This window comes from Ornithodoros turicata, chromosome 4, assembly GCF_037126465.1.
Source record: "Ornithodoros turicata isolate Travis chromosome 4, ASM3712646v1, whole genome shotgun sequence".
Classification (NCBI taxonomy): Eukaryota; Metazoa; Arthropoda; class Arachnida; order Ixodida; family Argasidae; genus Ornithodoros; species Ornithodoros turicata.
The window spans coordinates 48,633,576-48,649,140 of record NC_088204.1 but is presented as its reverse complement, the minus strand read 5'-3'; the positions used below and the strand labels follow the sequence as shown (position 1 = coordinate 48,649,140).

Here is a 15,565-nt window from a genome sequence, read left to right as displayed (position 1 = left end):
TAAATGGAAGAGGATGCTTAGATCTAGTGCCTGATCGAAGCAGATTTTGCGTTTTAGGCTCAGAAATTTTTATATCGTCGTCGAAAGGTTTGGGAAAAGCTATATTTCGAGATTCCGCTCGCTTACAAAATAGAGCCGCCCAAAATTGAAAATCTGGCTCGATCACGCACTAGAAAAACATATCAAGAACCAATACCAACAAAAAGATTTCATCTGTTAAGCCGTTGACTCGGCACACGAGTTTTTGTCAGGTATGGTCATCCGTGAAGTACGCCGCCTCAGAATGGGCAGCGCAGTGCTGCCATCTCTCATCGAATGTGTCATCACAAGCAACAACGACGATTTCAGAAAATGCCGCATGACGCCGCGTAGTGGCCTGGTGTGCACAGCCTCGCAGCGCATCATGGGAGATGCACTCCGGGCGGACGAGCGGCTGTTATGGTTTTCGCTTCGCCTTGGCAGTGTGTTTTCTTCGCTCGGTCTGAGCTTTCTTTGATTTGCTTCATCTACCGGACGTACTGGACGAAAACAGCTGATTGAAGGTAGGCGAATGGTGCTCTTTCCTCTATCGTGATGGTACGTGTGTGACTAGCGGAAATTTTGTCTCCGAATGTTAGCTAAAGGGGAGTCGACAGAGGAAGCTAAGCCTGACGATGAGTGGGCTTCGCGCAGAAGCTCGCCACAAATAATTTGTGGGTTGTATGCCTCGCTCTTTGCATTTGCAATCTGTGGCTTGTAATGTTGGCATGAAGTTGACAAACGGGAGATTGGCTTAGGATAGTGTTGTCCTGATTCGGTTCGAAAGGCGAACGAGTGACGTATTCAGTACTTCGAAGACCACCTATCACGATGTCTTTCTGTTTTATTATTCCCTTTTTTGTCTGTTACTGTACGAAGAAGTATTCCTCGGCGCGTGTTGTGCCCACTTTAACAGTTTTAAAAAAAAATTTTTTTTCGTTCTCCTCAGAGATGACATCGATCCCTTCGCGAGGGACGAGCCCGTACGTTGTACCCAGCTGCAATCATTGTACTGCGTACAACAAAAAACGGTCGTGGCACTACTTTCCCAAGAAGGATCCCCTGTGCAAGCTCTGGATACAAGCCCTTATCCAGAACACTGTGCTACCAGAGTCATGGGAGCCTAAACCCAAACAAAGGATCAGCGGCGCACACTTCAACACTTCAGGAAGAAAGGAGTACATGGACAAGTTGCCACGCTACTTTACGCCTGGGACTTTCATCCAATCAGGTATGGGAACTATACCATGTTCGTCAACAGGACAAAAAGGGTGATATTTCTTTATCTCTGTTCATGGCAACCATTCAGCCATGCTAGATACCGCTGTGGAGGTTACCGTGGAAACATCCTTTGAAGATGTCAGCTGCACATTGGAACTGTGCCCAGAAGTGGGTACATATCCCAGTGTGAGCCAAGTTGGGACTGGGGCGGTGGCATACGATCACGGTAAGAGTATTTATGTGCTCGGTTATTTCCCACCTCTACTTGCAGAAGCGAAAATAATGACATATCTGATTCCAGCACCTACAGACAGTGCCATGGTGGAAGCTGCACCTGAACATTCGAATGCGACAGATGGTACCAAGCCCAGGCAGCTCGAAGATGTAAATGCAGAGCTCACTGAAGAATGTTCACGGCTACGAGAAGCAGTTTCGAGCCTTCATGAAAAGAATGCAGCGCTGCAGAACGTGAATGTAGGGTTGGCACAGGTAAAAGACGACCTGCGTCAGAGGAACCAGCAGCTTGAGTGCCGTATCACTGAACTCGAAACAGCGGGTGAACTACAAAGCCATGAACTGGAAAAGCTGCATGCAACACTGGCCACAGCTGGTGAAGAGTTCTCCAAGGAACAGCAGGAGTTGAAGTCTTATGTTTGTGACTTGGAGATGAAACTAGAACGGAGCAGTTCCATTCAAAAGCTCGGTACCAGGTGCACCCCTGCCCGTGTTCTCTCCGACGATGAAAAGCTTCATTTTACACTGGGTTTAATAGTCTGGAGCGCTTCAAAAGGTTTTGCAGCTTTGTTGAGGCAGGCTATGAAGACTACAAGAACGCTTGCACCGAGAGTCCATCAAACAGAGGTAGGATTCGGGTTTTTTTCTGTGCAGGAGCAGCTCATAATTGTTCTCATCAGACTCAGGGTGGGACTACTGGAACGGGACCAGACATTTAGATATGATGTCAATTTAGGGTACGTGAGTGAACTGTGCTCATTTTGGACTGAATTCTTGAGCAACTACTTGGAACAGACACCGATATGGCCTTCCAGAGAGACCGTGAATGACTTTATGCCGGAAGTATTCAATGAATCATACCCAACAACTAGAGTCATCTTGGACTGCACCGAACTCTTCATTGAGACCCCGAGTGACCTGCGGGTTTAAAGTGATACCTACTTGTCATATAAGTCGCATAACACAGCAAAAGATCTCATCGGTATTGCTCCAAATGGGTTTGTTACGTTTGTAAGTGACTTAGCACCTGGGAGGATCTCAGGTAAGGCTCTGGTTAAACAGAGTGGACTGTATTAATTACTTGAACCAGGCGACAGTGTTATGGCGGACCGAGGATTTCTTATTGTTGAGGACCTTGCTGGCACTGAATGTTGGCTTAAATATTCCCCATTCTTAAATGGTGCTCCACAGCTGACCCTGGAAGATGAAACAACAGGATCGCTAGAGTTCCCATTCATGTAGAACGTGTTATTCGGAATGTGAAAACGTTTCGAATTTTGAAGTACGTTTTTTGTAACTCAATGTCAGGGTCGCTCAATTTTGTTTGGAAGACTTGTGCATTGTTGTGCAACTTATTAGATGAAACACTGCTGACAAGGAAATAGCTTGAGGGGCTGCCACTCTGTGCGCAGCATCGGTGGAAGATTACGTGTGTTTGCATGTTCCACGTACGAAACAAGATCCATCTGTTTCTGTAAATTTGAACAATACTTGCAGCGCATTCTCCTTTAATGCTGAAAAAGCACCTGCAGATTGTGTGTTTTAAATGTCGGGAGCTGTTACTTTGTTACGATTGAGCATATGATTCCTACACACTAAATCTGGTGACGCTTAAAATCACTACGTGACGCCTTTTCAGCGTTACAAAAAGGCACTTATTTTACGCCAAAGACTGCTTCTCTCCACTGAATGTCGGTTCCTCCAAATGAATCCGAACTTACGTTACTGGAAAGGCTACCCTACGGAGCAAACGTACCCGAAACATTTTGGCTCTATCTTATTTACACTTTGAATAATCAAACTCCGAAACACCCCCCCGAAATTCAACAGTCAGCGTGGGCTCTTTCTTTGAACAGCTCGAATAAAACACTATAACCTGCGGTATACAGTATACTTTACAAATTTGTCGGTGACGTCTTTGAAGTGTGTTCTTTAATTTCACTTAAGAAAATAACTGTTAGTTGCAACGATGTTTTTATTATTAACCAAATACTTTAGTGTCAAAAAAGGACTTTTTTTTAACGCTGAAAAGGCATCACCAGATTTAGAGTGTAGCCATTGAACTGCATTGAGATATGTACATAGTTACAAGAATTATCCTTCCGTACTCTGCATAAGATGTGCCTATTATTTACACAAAATTAAGTTACATGCATACATATCTACACGCATGAAACGTTCTTCATCACATCAGCAACCTGATAAAAGCTCAGCAATGTAGGAAGCATAACATCTTTCCAGAGATGCTCATCAAAGTAAATTCTGTCCACAAATGGCTCGCCTGAACCACTGTCAACAACCAAGTCGCACCACAACAGACCGGTTAAAGCCATCTGCCCCTGTATCTGATAGTAGTGTTTATGCGTTTCCTTGAGCTTTCCACACTTCAGGAACGAAGCCAGTTTGCTCGAAATTGCAGCACTGGTGTCGATGTTTTGTTCCTTAGCTTTTGCAAGCGTTTTGACTTCAACCAATCCATACTCCATGATAGACTGATCATAAACAAGGCCATCCAGTGACGCACCAAGGTCCGGAACACCAGGGTTTACACAAAGCCCAACTGGAAAAACTTGCACATTTTTGACAGCTTCGTATCTGCCCAACGCCGACTTCTCGGTTTCTTGTCCAATCTTCATATATTTTGTCGGATGACACCGTTTGGAAAAGACAGATTCTACGAAGCTTTCTGTAGGCGGAGCTTTCCTTCTTACGATATCTCCAAAGTGAGAAGCAGTTATCCTGGTAGCCCTCTCGGACGCCCATAGCTTGGCAGAGCTTTGCCCGCGCGTCTATTTCTCCAGCTCCTGTGCATTTTGCAAGCTGAGCTGATGATGCTTCGGGAACTTTCGACTTTCCTCTTCCCACATGACTCTGACAGGAAGGCTCACTGGGTTTGGACTGTGGGTTTGCTTTTCGGAAGCAGGCTGTTTCTTTGGAACCGGCTGGAAATTGTGTTCACGTAATATCCTGCTGTGCATCAGTGTCTCTCCCTGACTAGTCATGTTTTCAGCAAGAGTTCTCAAAGCACTTTCTGATGGTCTCACTTTAGCTTTTAATTTTGTCTTGCGTGGAGAGCGGTCACACTTTCCGGGTGTATGCCTGATGAATTTAAGTTGTGCAAGCTCCTGGCAGTTAAGACCACCCTTAGCACAGTCATGCCCCCACTGCTGTGGTTTTTGAGTGCACGACAAGCTGTCGGGGATGTAGAAATTGCCAGCACGAACGGCGTCGAGTACGAACCAGGCGACGGCACAAACACACTCTAAATCGTTTCACACCTTTAAAGGTGTAAAATAGGTGTATTAACAAAGATCACACCCCTTTCACACCCTACAACTTTGTTTTGGAAGTTCCTGAGGGTGTAACAACGGTGTACTACACTCTTAGGTAAAATATGATGATAGTGTGTCGCCTGGGTGTAGAAAGGGAGTATGTTTGTTTTCGTTCACATGAACAAAAGTAAATATATACAACAACAAGAAACAGGAAGTTACATTACAAAAGTGCATGGCCTGGATTTACAACACGTCTCCCATCTGGTAATACATGTAGATTTAGAAGATCTGTTGAGATAGTGCTTAAATTTCTTAAAACACGTTGCTCCTCATTGCAAGACAGAACAAATACACGCAAGTGCTCATCTTACTCAACTGTAGTTAATGTTTGTATGAGAAAAATGGTATCAGAGTTAATAACATGTATGCCTGCAATCTCAATGAACACGGGTATCCTCGGAAGATTCACAACAACAACACGTAGCCAACAGCAAATGTGTTATCATATCAACTGCACTTTTCACATAGACTATAGATTCTGCGTGAATATCACGGTCATGAATGTAACTCTGAATTGCTTCTGGGGCATGTTGAAGTAGTATCTCCTTGGAACCATCAGTAGATGTGTCATTTCTGATGAAGGGCTGCGACCACACATACATTTGATAAAATTGATGTCTTCTTGCTAATGAAACGGTTATGTTCTTAAAATATCGAATTTTTCTAGCAACATCTTTAAAATGTTGGTGTTTCCCTTCGAAACGCGTACAACCATACAGATAGGAAAGGACCAAACATCCTGGTGAGTCGCGGATAATGAACAACGTAATGCATTTTACAGGGGTTAGATATTTGTGGGTACAACACTGCAAAGCCTTGAAGAAACGAATAAATGCAGCGTTCTAAGTAATGAACATGCATATGAAGGATGGTGCCTGCTCATGACAAGGTCTACAGTTTCACGAAAGCTATATACAGCTGCCATGCTTCATTGCCATGCACAGCTGCCACGCCATACTGTCTGTATGTCGGCTGTGCATGTTTACACACATATTTAATCACCTTGATGTGCATACATATATGGACCTCAATGTGATTATACGCAATATGCTGGTAATTGTGAATACCCAGTTACCAGCATATTGCCACAAACCCAGCAGTTTTATTCGGCGTTACACCCTTTACACCCCAATTGCCATGAGGGTGTGAAAATACACCTTAAAAGGTGTGCGCCATGAACATTTTGATTTACACCCTTTAAGGTGTAAAACGATTCAGAGTGCATGCTTGCACACCCCTCCCTGACCGGCGGGGCACCCACACCAACCACCTTTTATCTTGCCTGTGGAGCTCACAACCAGTGAAACGCTGTATTCTTTTCGCAGGGGGGCTTCTACTGATGCTTTGACCCACGTATCAGATGAGTAATGGAGTAGAACATTCTTCACCCCCCTTTAAACATTGTATATCCTTGAGAGTAGTGCTTTTGGGCGCCGCTTTCATGTTGATAATCGGATATGGATGCCTCGCAAAATCCATCCGGGAAGTTCTTCATTTGCTTCGTCCATAGACCCTTTGGGATGCCCTGGGAATGTGGGCGAAGTGGTCTGAAATAACGTATAGAATGGGATAACTACTTCTGAGTTACACAAGATAGACACTGCAGTGCCTAGGGGTCTGCTAGGAGTTTGAGAGTCTGCACATTATTCATTGGAGCTCTGCACGTCCTGAGTGTAAAGCAGTATTGAAATCTAACACACTCAGGAAATAATTACATTTTAAAAAATGCCCCAGCAAAAATTCGTAACAATTCTCACGCCAGGATTGGAACTCGCGAACCTATGCTTCAGAACACAACATGTTACCACTAGGCCAAACTGAATGACTTTTTCTTTATTTCTTTTTGTTCCACATCAAATGGAGGAAACTAGCCATGCATGAGCAACAAAAACGCAAAGTTGTAGCAACGGATACAGGAGGTTTCCACTTGTATCCTTACATGGTATCCTTATATAACTGTTCAGTACAGTTCAGCTTTGCGTGCGACATAGACGGTGTCTTCTTTACTGGAAACACTGCGCCTCCTAAAAACAGCGATAAAAGCAAAACGAGCGCTACATTTCTGCTGTTTGAGTTGCGAAGAGGTGCTACACAGAAAGTACACTCTAAATAATTTTACACCTTAAAGAGTGTAAAAGAACATGTGCATGGCGCACACCTTTTAAGGTGTAACGGAACACCCTCAAGAAATCAAGGGTGTAATTGTGTGGAAGGGTGTAATTTAACCTGCAAACCATAGGAGAGGTAGCTGGAAATTATTACAGCTTCACTGCGAAAGTATAGTGTTTCTAGTTTTTACAGAAGCCACATGCTTGGTACTTTGGAGTGTCATTGTGGCTATCTTGGCATCACTCTTCGATCACAGCCATGCAAAATATTCCTTAAAGGCCAAGGATATACTTTTCTCACACTGAACTTGTAATACTTTCCAGGTATACTACTCAGCTGTACCCCCTGTGAAGCAAAAATACGACATTGCAGACACATGTTGCACAGCACACACATGTTATAGGTGATTGATGAGGATATATGCGGGCATCATACATATAAGGCACAATCACGGGATGCTTTTATTAGGTTGACATTAGGCCATGCAGCATACATATCCTACATTACGTATGCATGAAGGTATTCAAACGTATCACTTAATACAGCTTTATCACATAGTCCTCTAACCTTGAGGGTTTATATGACACTGTACCAAATGTTGAGTAACTGGGCATTTGGTCTTTATATCACAACTTGTATCACAAGCTTAAGTTTTGAGTACCACAAGCACTCCAACACTGCACAGGAACAGAAATACATTTAGCCTGTGTAATGGAGCCTGTCCCACCTCCAAATACACCCTTTGTTGCACCCTGATCACACCCTCCTGACAGTGTCTCATAAAAGGGTGTAATCCACCATAGTTACACCCTCGAAAATTTTCAAGCCAAGCTTCTAGGGTGTAAAATAGGTGTAATACATGAGAATACACCAATTTTACCCCTTTAAAGGTGTGAAAATATTTAGAGTGTAGCACCAGTTTCTAACTCAATAGCGTATAAATAGTCTCCAGTTTTCTTCTAGAGCTCTCTTCGTGAATCGTTACGCTTCCAATAAAAAAAGACTGTATATGTGGCTTCGTCGCGTTAAATTCGGTACATAAGAAATAGGAAGTTCGTAGGAAGTCCGACGCCGTTGGCATAGCAAGAACTCTTCAATAAACACCGACGTTCAGGTCATCGCTGGGCCATCCGACAGACCGCTACGCACTTCCGAAACAAGCACAGGCACTGAACGGAGTGCCATGTGCTTCCACCGTACGAGTGTTGAGTGCTGCGTTGCACAGCAGCCACTATTAATTTATTACCTATCAAGTATTGAACATGTATACTTACTCCATGTGAAGGAATACAATCCAGGGTATCGCCAAAGACGGCTGTCAGGGCGGTTATCCGTGTGGGAAGTTAGCTTGCGCAGTACATGGCGGCATCCAGGACAGAAACCGAAACCAACCTTCCCTCCAGCCCGATTGATTCTCCCACAATGCAGCGCGAAGACAGCGACTGTGCGCCGCCGCGCGGCGGTCCATATCGGTTAGTGTGCAATAAGGTACAGCGGACAATTTGATGGGCAAGTGTGCAGATATGCTTCGGCTGAGAAAAGTTATTCAGGATCGAAATTGAATCAGAATGTAAGCTGAAATGGAATCGGAGCACTTGAGACCCAGGTCGAAGTACGGTAAATAAATGGATAGAAATGTTGGCTCCCTCAGATTGGGAAATCTCAGCGTTACGACGTCATGAGCGAGCACTGGGATGGCAGAAGCGTTAAAAACCGGCGGCACGGCAAACCCACCGTGCCGTCTTCCTGACACCGTTAGTTACATGTCAATATTGTGGGCTTTAGTTACATGTCAGTATTGTGGGCTTTAGTCACATGTCAACGTTTTGGCCTTTAGTTACATGTCAATATTGTGGGCTTTAGTTACGTCTGTCTTCACTAATGCATCTGTTCAGTAGCTTCAAGGCGCTCGGAATCTATCACCCATTCAGTTGTGCACTTGCGTATATATATGGAAGTCGTTTCTGAACGCAGAAGAGGACTGCGCAGTGAACTAACACTGCAGTGCAAAATGTGCACACTAAAGGGTGTGGCTGACACTGAGGTTCCACCAGGCATCGGACAAGATCATATGGACGTGAACACCGCTGTAGTTTTGGGAGTTCTCTCTAGTGGAACGGCATATTGAGCCGATGCTCAGTTATGTGCAGCACTAAACGTGGCGTGTATGGTGACCGGAACATTCGCGAAATATCAGGACCAACTGGCGGACGGTAGCAAGCGTACAGGACAGAGTCACGTACCGGAACTGAGGAAGTGCGGTCTGTGGAAGTGCGCGCATGTCTACTGGTACCAGATCCACGGCCAACTCCACGTATAACCAACCGGCAGTACTGCCTCTTCGTTGTAGGTACTGGACGACGCCTTTCGGAACGAGAAAAGGGGGATGTACCTTGCGCGAATTTATAACGACTACCTCCTGCCAGAGCCTGTTGACCTTCGCTATCCTCGAAGCATGCGAATTAGAGTTCCCGATTACAGAAGGAAGTACGCTAAGCCAGAAGAATTGTAATCAGTGTGCCGTGTGCCTTTTGCTAATCGAGACAAGGTCATGTGATGTTGGCAGCCTCGACGAGGACGAGAAAGAAAGCTAGAGTGGATTTCTGGAAGTTCCTACGCGGATAGGCAAGATGACACTCACAATTACAATTTGTTATGAAATGCTCTCACTCCGAGATCCACGAGCTGAAGGTCACTTCCAGACGAATGGGACATCAGAGACCCAGTTCACGTCATGCTGATCTGTACTTGGGCGAAGTCTGGGGCCGTGGTTAGTGACGACCAGGATGAGCACAACAGACTCGAATTATATACTCGACCAAAATGGAATCCTCCATTCGCACTTTACGTTCCAAGCAGCTGTATGGTCCACGCACACACTTTTTTTTCCTCTACCCTGCTTTTCTTCCCTTTTCTTCTTTTCTTTTGCCTTTCTCCTCTTCCTCCACTGATGTCCAAGGATATGGGAAACGCTATGCAGCCCCTTTGCAGTTTTATTTCATTTCCGTTGACTGTGCAAGTAATTGAAGCGTTTTGCACCACCACAACATGGTCTGAAATTTGTCAGCCCAGGGTGACAGGAAATAAAGAAAACAGGTTGCGGTTTCGTTTCGCAATTTCCGCGTCATGTCGGTAGGCTATAACATGTCGACACCAACTTGTTTCAACCGCGTCGTGTCCAACCTAGGTTTTTTGTGTTACGAGAGATTTCGTTTATTATATGCGCAAGCATTGCAGAAATCACACGAAACGACTGGTGACTAACCCTTTGCCCGACAACAACACAGCACGGAACAGCAACAGATCAACGAAGAAGTTCAGGAGACAGCTCGACAGCCTGTGCGCATTCAAAAGCCGCGCCACTAATTGTTCCGTCTGGCTGAGCGCGATATGCGTGTTTACAGTATTGGACTTTGCATGGGTGAGCACGAGCGGTTATATGTTTGCACAAGATTTCGCTTGACCCGTCGCACGCCAAGAGAAAACAAAAATAACACAAAAAGAAGACGTTACATCAGCGGTACTGCATTTCCAAGCAAGCGCCAAAATGTTGTGAAGCGGTGACTGCGCGAACCATTTCGCTCGCTGCGCCATCCCTCGACTGTAGACGACGAAGTGCTGGCTATGATGCGCCGCCTTAATGGTCCCCTTTGATAGGAGAGTAGCGAGATCGGACTTTGTCCTTTCCATAATGTGTTGAAGTAGAGCAGGCACACTCGGGTGGTGGGAGAGGTCAAATGTATCTTCATCCACAGAGCACTTGGTGAACGTCGGGCTCTCTAATGTCCCTTGGAGTTCAAATTGCACCCTCATTGCTGAATGATCCTGTCGACCGCGCCAATGTAATGATCCTATTCCAACTCTCACTTCTACCTCTTCTTCTACCTTCCCCCCTCGTCTTCCTCCTTCTCACTCGGTAGCCCCCTATACAACCTGTATATGCAGTGGCATTGAGATACATTATAACTAGGGCCTGACTTTTTAGGGTTATACACGATTACACCCGATATTTACCCCCCACCCCCGACTCAAATCAGGAAAAACAGGGTTTAAACCGATATTTCCCCGAAAACTTCTAGACCAGGGGGATCCGAAGTCATCACAACTAACACAGAACTTTGGGAACAGTGTTGTAAATGCATAAATATGCTCATACAAACTGTCAAAACAGAGACCCTGCTGCCTTTTACATGCATGGACTCTGTGTCTATTGGTGTGCCGTGTGTATTACGCAGAGTAAATCGAAGATTTACACCTGATTCAACCAGAATTGCATTGAATCAGGTGCAGTTCAACCCGATTACACCCGAATTATTGAAACAAAATACAACCCAATGTTTACCTCCCGGTTTTGCTGAAAAATAAAACCCGAAAAAATCAAGCCCTAATTAGAACATGTACAGAATAGGGTATGCTACAATGCAGGCACTCCAAATATTCTTCTGCTCTGCAGGACTTGTACTGATGAACAGTGAAAGGCTACTGCACATCTTCATCGCATGGGTCACATTTGGGAGCAATGAATGGCATCTGAAAGTTGCTCAAAAAAACAACAGACACGGAACACTTCGGGGGCAATGTCCGCCATGTTTACAGGAAGGGGTCGATCAAGTATATGGAATTCCTTGACACATCCTTATAACTCTCTGTATGTGTATCCGAGCGCTAGCTATCTTCCTTGTATTGACAACAGCTTCTTTGGACATTTGTGTAGACCTTTTAAAGGGAGGCATGTATACTGTGGCTACATCTGACAGTGCCTGCACTTTGAATCCTTTGTCAACCATTATTGCATCTCCTGGGCTTGCAGGGCTTCCATGAATCCACTTTGTTCTATAATTTTGCAGTCACTGGCCTGTCCTCCCCAAAAATCAGATACAAAGCAGAGGTAGCCGTCTTGTGTTGCACCTACAAGCACCTTGAATGTGTTGAAGTGCTTATAGAATGAAAACGTGCTTCTGTGAGCCCTCAAGCCCTCAAGCTGTAGGGCTTCTGCATCCGAATCTCAGTGCAATCTATTACAACTCTGACATTTTCAAAGCCTCGAAAGCAAGTAGGAAGGTGCTTCTTGACCTCTTCCTTGGAAGGAAATGTGGTTATAGCTGCAAGCTCTTTGTCTAGTAGGTTTATCCAGGTCGTAAGAATACGACTGAATGCCCCCAGCGAAATCCCAAAATTTCTAGAAATTTCTTTTCGTGGCATGCCTGTGCGAAGCCTCACGAGGACCATGAAAAATTCATCCTCAAGCTCTTTGGCCTTCCTCTGTTCCCAGACATCATCTTACTTTGTGACGACCAGTATGTCATTTTATTGGCGCTTTCCTGAACTTGTCTAAACAAACCGTCAACCAGTGCCCTGTCCTTGAAACCAGTGTAGTACTTGAAGTCCTTGTCATCCAGGGTGTCGAGGCTTAATTGATGCTGCTTCAAGTCCAGATTTTCCTTCTCCACATTCATTATACGGAGCTGAAGGGCTAGGTTTTCCTTAATTAGCTTCTTGAGGGTGTCATCCTCCACATGAAGGTGGCCCTGTTCCTGTGTCGTCCTCTCATTCGGTTCTGGGCCTGAAAATTTGTCATTTATATCTAATGAGAGTTGCTAAGTAGTTTTAATAGGTGCCCAAATCTGTCGGTCGCCTATGTTAAAGGGAGCATGCTAAAGTGAAGATATCCCCACCTGGCCTGTCAGTATAGTAAAAATTTGTTGTACCAGCTGAACATGTATGATGCTCTTTTCCATGCACATGCTACACCATGCAGTAACTCGAGTGGAAACAGATGCAGAGCGTGTTGGTTACAGTTAAGCGTTACGTGATTTAATGGTAGTTCCATGCGACATTCAAGACTTATGTGATGAATATAGTGAAGGTTCCAGCTACACGGTAGGCTTTCAGCTCACCCACCATTAGTGAGTGAGAGGAGAGCTTCTGCAGCTTCGGTTTCATATGTGTCAGGAGATGATGCTGTTGGGTGGTACTGCTGAGGGGTTGTGTCTTCCGCACCTGAACAGCCCCCTCTTGCTAAATGACAAAAATTGGGCCAGTTGGTACGAGTTGTCATGCATAAAAAGACAAAGTGCAAAGCGAGACCTACACAGGTGGGTGGTGGTGGCGATGAAAGGGCTCGCCGTTGAGAGGACTTCACCTTCCTGTGTAGTGCTGGCCAATGCTCGGTGCTTTGCAGATGACCGCGCAAGGGCCCTGTTGTAACGGCCAACAGAGCTTGGTGGTGGTCCTGTCTTGTACGTGAAGAGCGAGGGCACGAAGTCTGGGCTTTTAGGTGACTTTGATGGCTTTCCTATGTGTTGGAATCAAAGACACTCGTTTTTCCACGTATGCATACCGCGACCACCGTGACGTGGGTACCACACCGACATGCATGTAACACTGCAAACTTGCTTAAAGGGACTCTGACCAGAAACTGTGGGAGCTCTTTCGTACTTGTAGTCGATAAAGCACCCAACAAGGACTCTCCATGCGAAAATTGATGCATTGAAACCCCACGGTTTCTCTAAACTCGAATTTTAAACATTCGACTTCATCCGAGTGCAGCACGCCTAGTGTCAAACCGAGAAAACATACGTTTATATAGAATATCCACCCCGGCCCACCATCAAGATGACGTCAACACGGGGGCCACTCGCAACACCCACAATTGGCTCAAACGCGTCACGTGGTCACGCAATACCTGTCAATTTCCTTCATGAAATGGCATTTCTACGTTAATATGTTTTGGTTACAGAGCCTAAAAAAATATACCCTGCATTTATCACCTGCAACAGTTTCTACGATTTTCTTTTCAATCTGTACACGGCGTTCCATATATGCTTCCGTATCCGGTCAGCTGTAATGGATGCCGTATGCCGAGCTTGCGAACTGCGAACTTGTGTGACTCCCGGTTTATCCTCTTTGTTCGGGTCATTGGGTTGGTGTTGGAGTTGGTCGCCACATTCTGAACGTTTCACCTATCGTTGCGGTGTACTGTTCTTGATCTGCTGCGAAGCGACGCACCGCAACGGCAGTCACTCGCCTCAGCGAAATTCTGTCTGCTGCATCTCAAAGGAGCATGGGGACCTGATGATACCTTCAACTAAAGAAACCAAGTGTGCTCTCGTGTGGTCCTGACGGAAAAGTAGTTTCAACAAGGTTAGCACATTTATTTTTCAGTTCCAAGTCTACGTACTGAAAACCATGTAAGTGCAGTCGCTCATTCTCGTAGCTGTTGTGTAACGCGTATGCTTTCTTACGTATCCCACAGAACCCTCCACTTTTTCAACCAAGTTATCCTTCTTCTTACTAGGCTATGCCGCTCCGAAGGATTGAGATGACGAAGCATCGTGGTAGCTGCACCTCCGCTTTCGAAAGATGAAACAGTCTTTCCACACTGTGCTTACTGGCTTTGTATAGAGTGTGGCAAATCCGACAGACTTGGACTGCCTTTTTCAAGAAAGTTTGAAATGTAAGTATGTGTATATTGGTTTCACATATCCACCACATATTGAGCGTGTGTATGATTGTACAGGTCCCGACAAAAGTTTACGGAACACGCGAGCGGTGTATTTTCTCCTCGGTACGACACCCTAGCGGCAAGCGGAAGCTGGCGAAATCAGGCCAGTTCACTGCCTCAGAGGGGTGGACGACTGCGCTCTTAGCGACACACAGCGGTACTTTTGGTATGATTACTGTTGCATGTGCACGCGAAGTGAGTTGAATTTTACTGTTGTGCTTGCCAATAACACGTGATTCAACGATTGTTGAGACAGGGAGCGCGCCGCTATCATCCTGATAACAAGGATGAATCATGGTGGCGACACTTTACGGTGTATTGCTTTCATTGGAAAGCTATGATATATAGACAAGAGAAAGAAAGATATCTTGTAAACAGTTACTTTATTATGGACGACGCGTGACGAGCTGATAAACAATTGACGCTGAATTGATAATTGATTGATTGATAAACAACTGACGTTAGTCACGAGTTGTTGACGAGCACAACAGTTAAATCCAACTCACTTCGCGGGCACATACAACAGTAATCATACCGAAACTACCGCTGTGTGTCGCTAAGAGCGCAGTCGTCCACCCCTCTGAGGCAGTGAACTGGCCTGATTTCGCCAGCTTCCGCTTGCCGCTAGGGTGTCGTACCGAGGAAAAAATACACCGCTCGCGCGTTCCGTAAACTTTTGTCGGGACCTGTACTTTATATGCTACAGCGTATCAGCGTACATTATTATTCAACACGTAGTGTGGCAAACTCGACATCAGTCACACAAAGCCAACAATTGCCTTTTCTTCAATTGCTTATTTTTATCATATCACGTTTTTGTCTATATCTCAATTTACCAACCAACAAAGTATATTATTTTAGTATAATCGTCTGATATTTAACAAGTCACAGTTTTACCATGGTTGTGGCGCACTATAGCAGGAGTTGCTTATGCGCCACTAAATTGAATCATCATCATCTTCAACTGCCATTATTCAATTGAAGTGCCAGGTGGATGTAATGATATGGCGAGATATATTTTTTGCTGTCATCCTGGAATTGCTCATTTCAGAAGAATAGTCACCGTGAAGTTTGTTTTCGTTTTCGGAAACATTAAGAGGACTAAAACCATGCACTTTTCTTTCAGAGCACCCCTTATGCACCT

General features: G+C 45.0%; 1 long non-coding RNA gene and 1 pseudogene across 1 annotated transcript; both read right to left on the bottom strand.

Moving 5' to 3' along the window:
- Nucleotides 1-3,635: 3,635 nt before the first annotated feature.
- LOC135392407 (uncharacterized) lies at nt 3,636-12,373 on the bottom strand (annotated as a pseudogene).
- A 70-nt stretch (nt 12,374-12,443) lies between these two features.
- On the bottom strand, nt 12,444-13,084 carry LOC135393123 (uncharacterized). The gene is made up of 3 exons (XR_010422466.1): nt 13,009-13,084; nt 12,819-12,935; nt 12,444-12,480 (listed from the first exon to the last, which is right to left on the bottom strand). It is a non-coding gene; the product is annotated as an uncharacterized LOC135393123 (long non-coding RNA).
- Between the last annotated feature and the right edge of the window lie 2,481 nt (nt 13,085-15,565).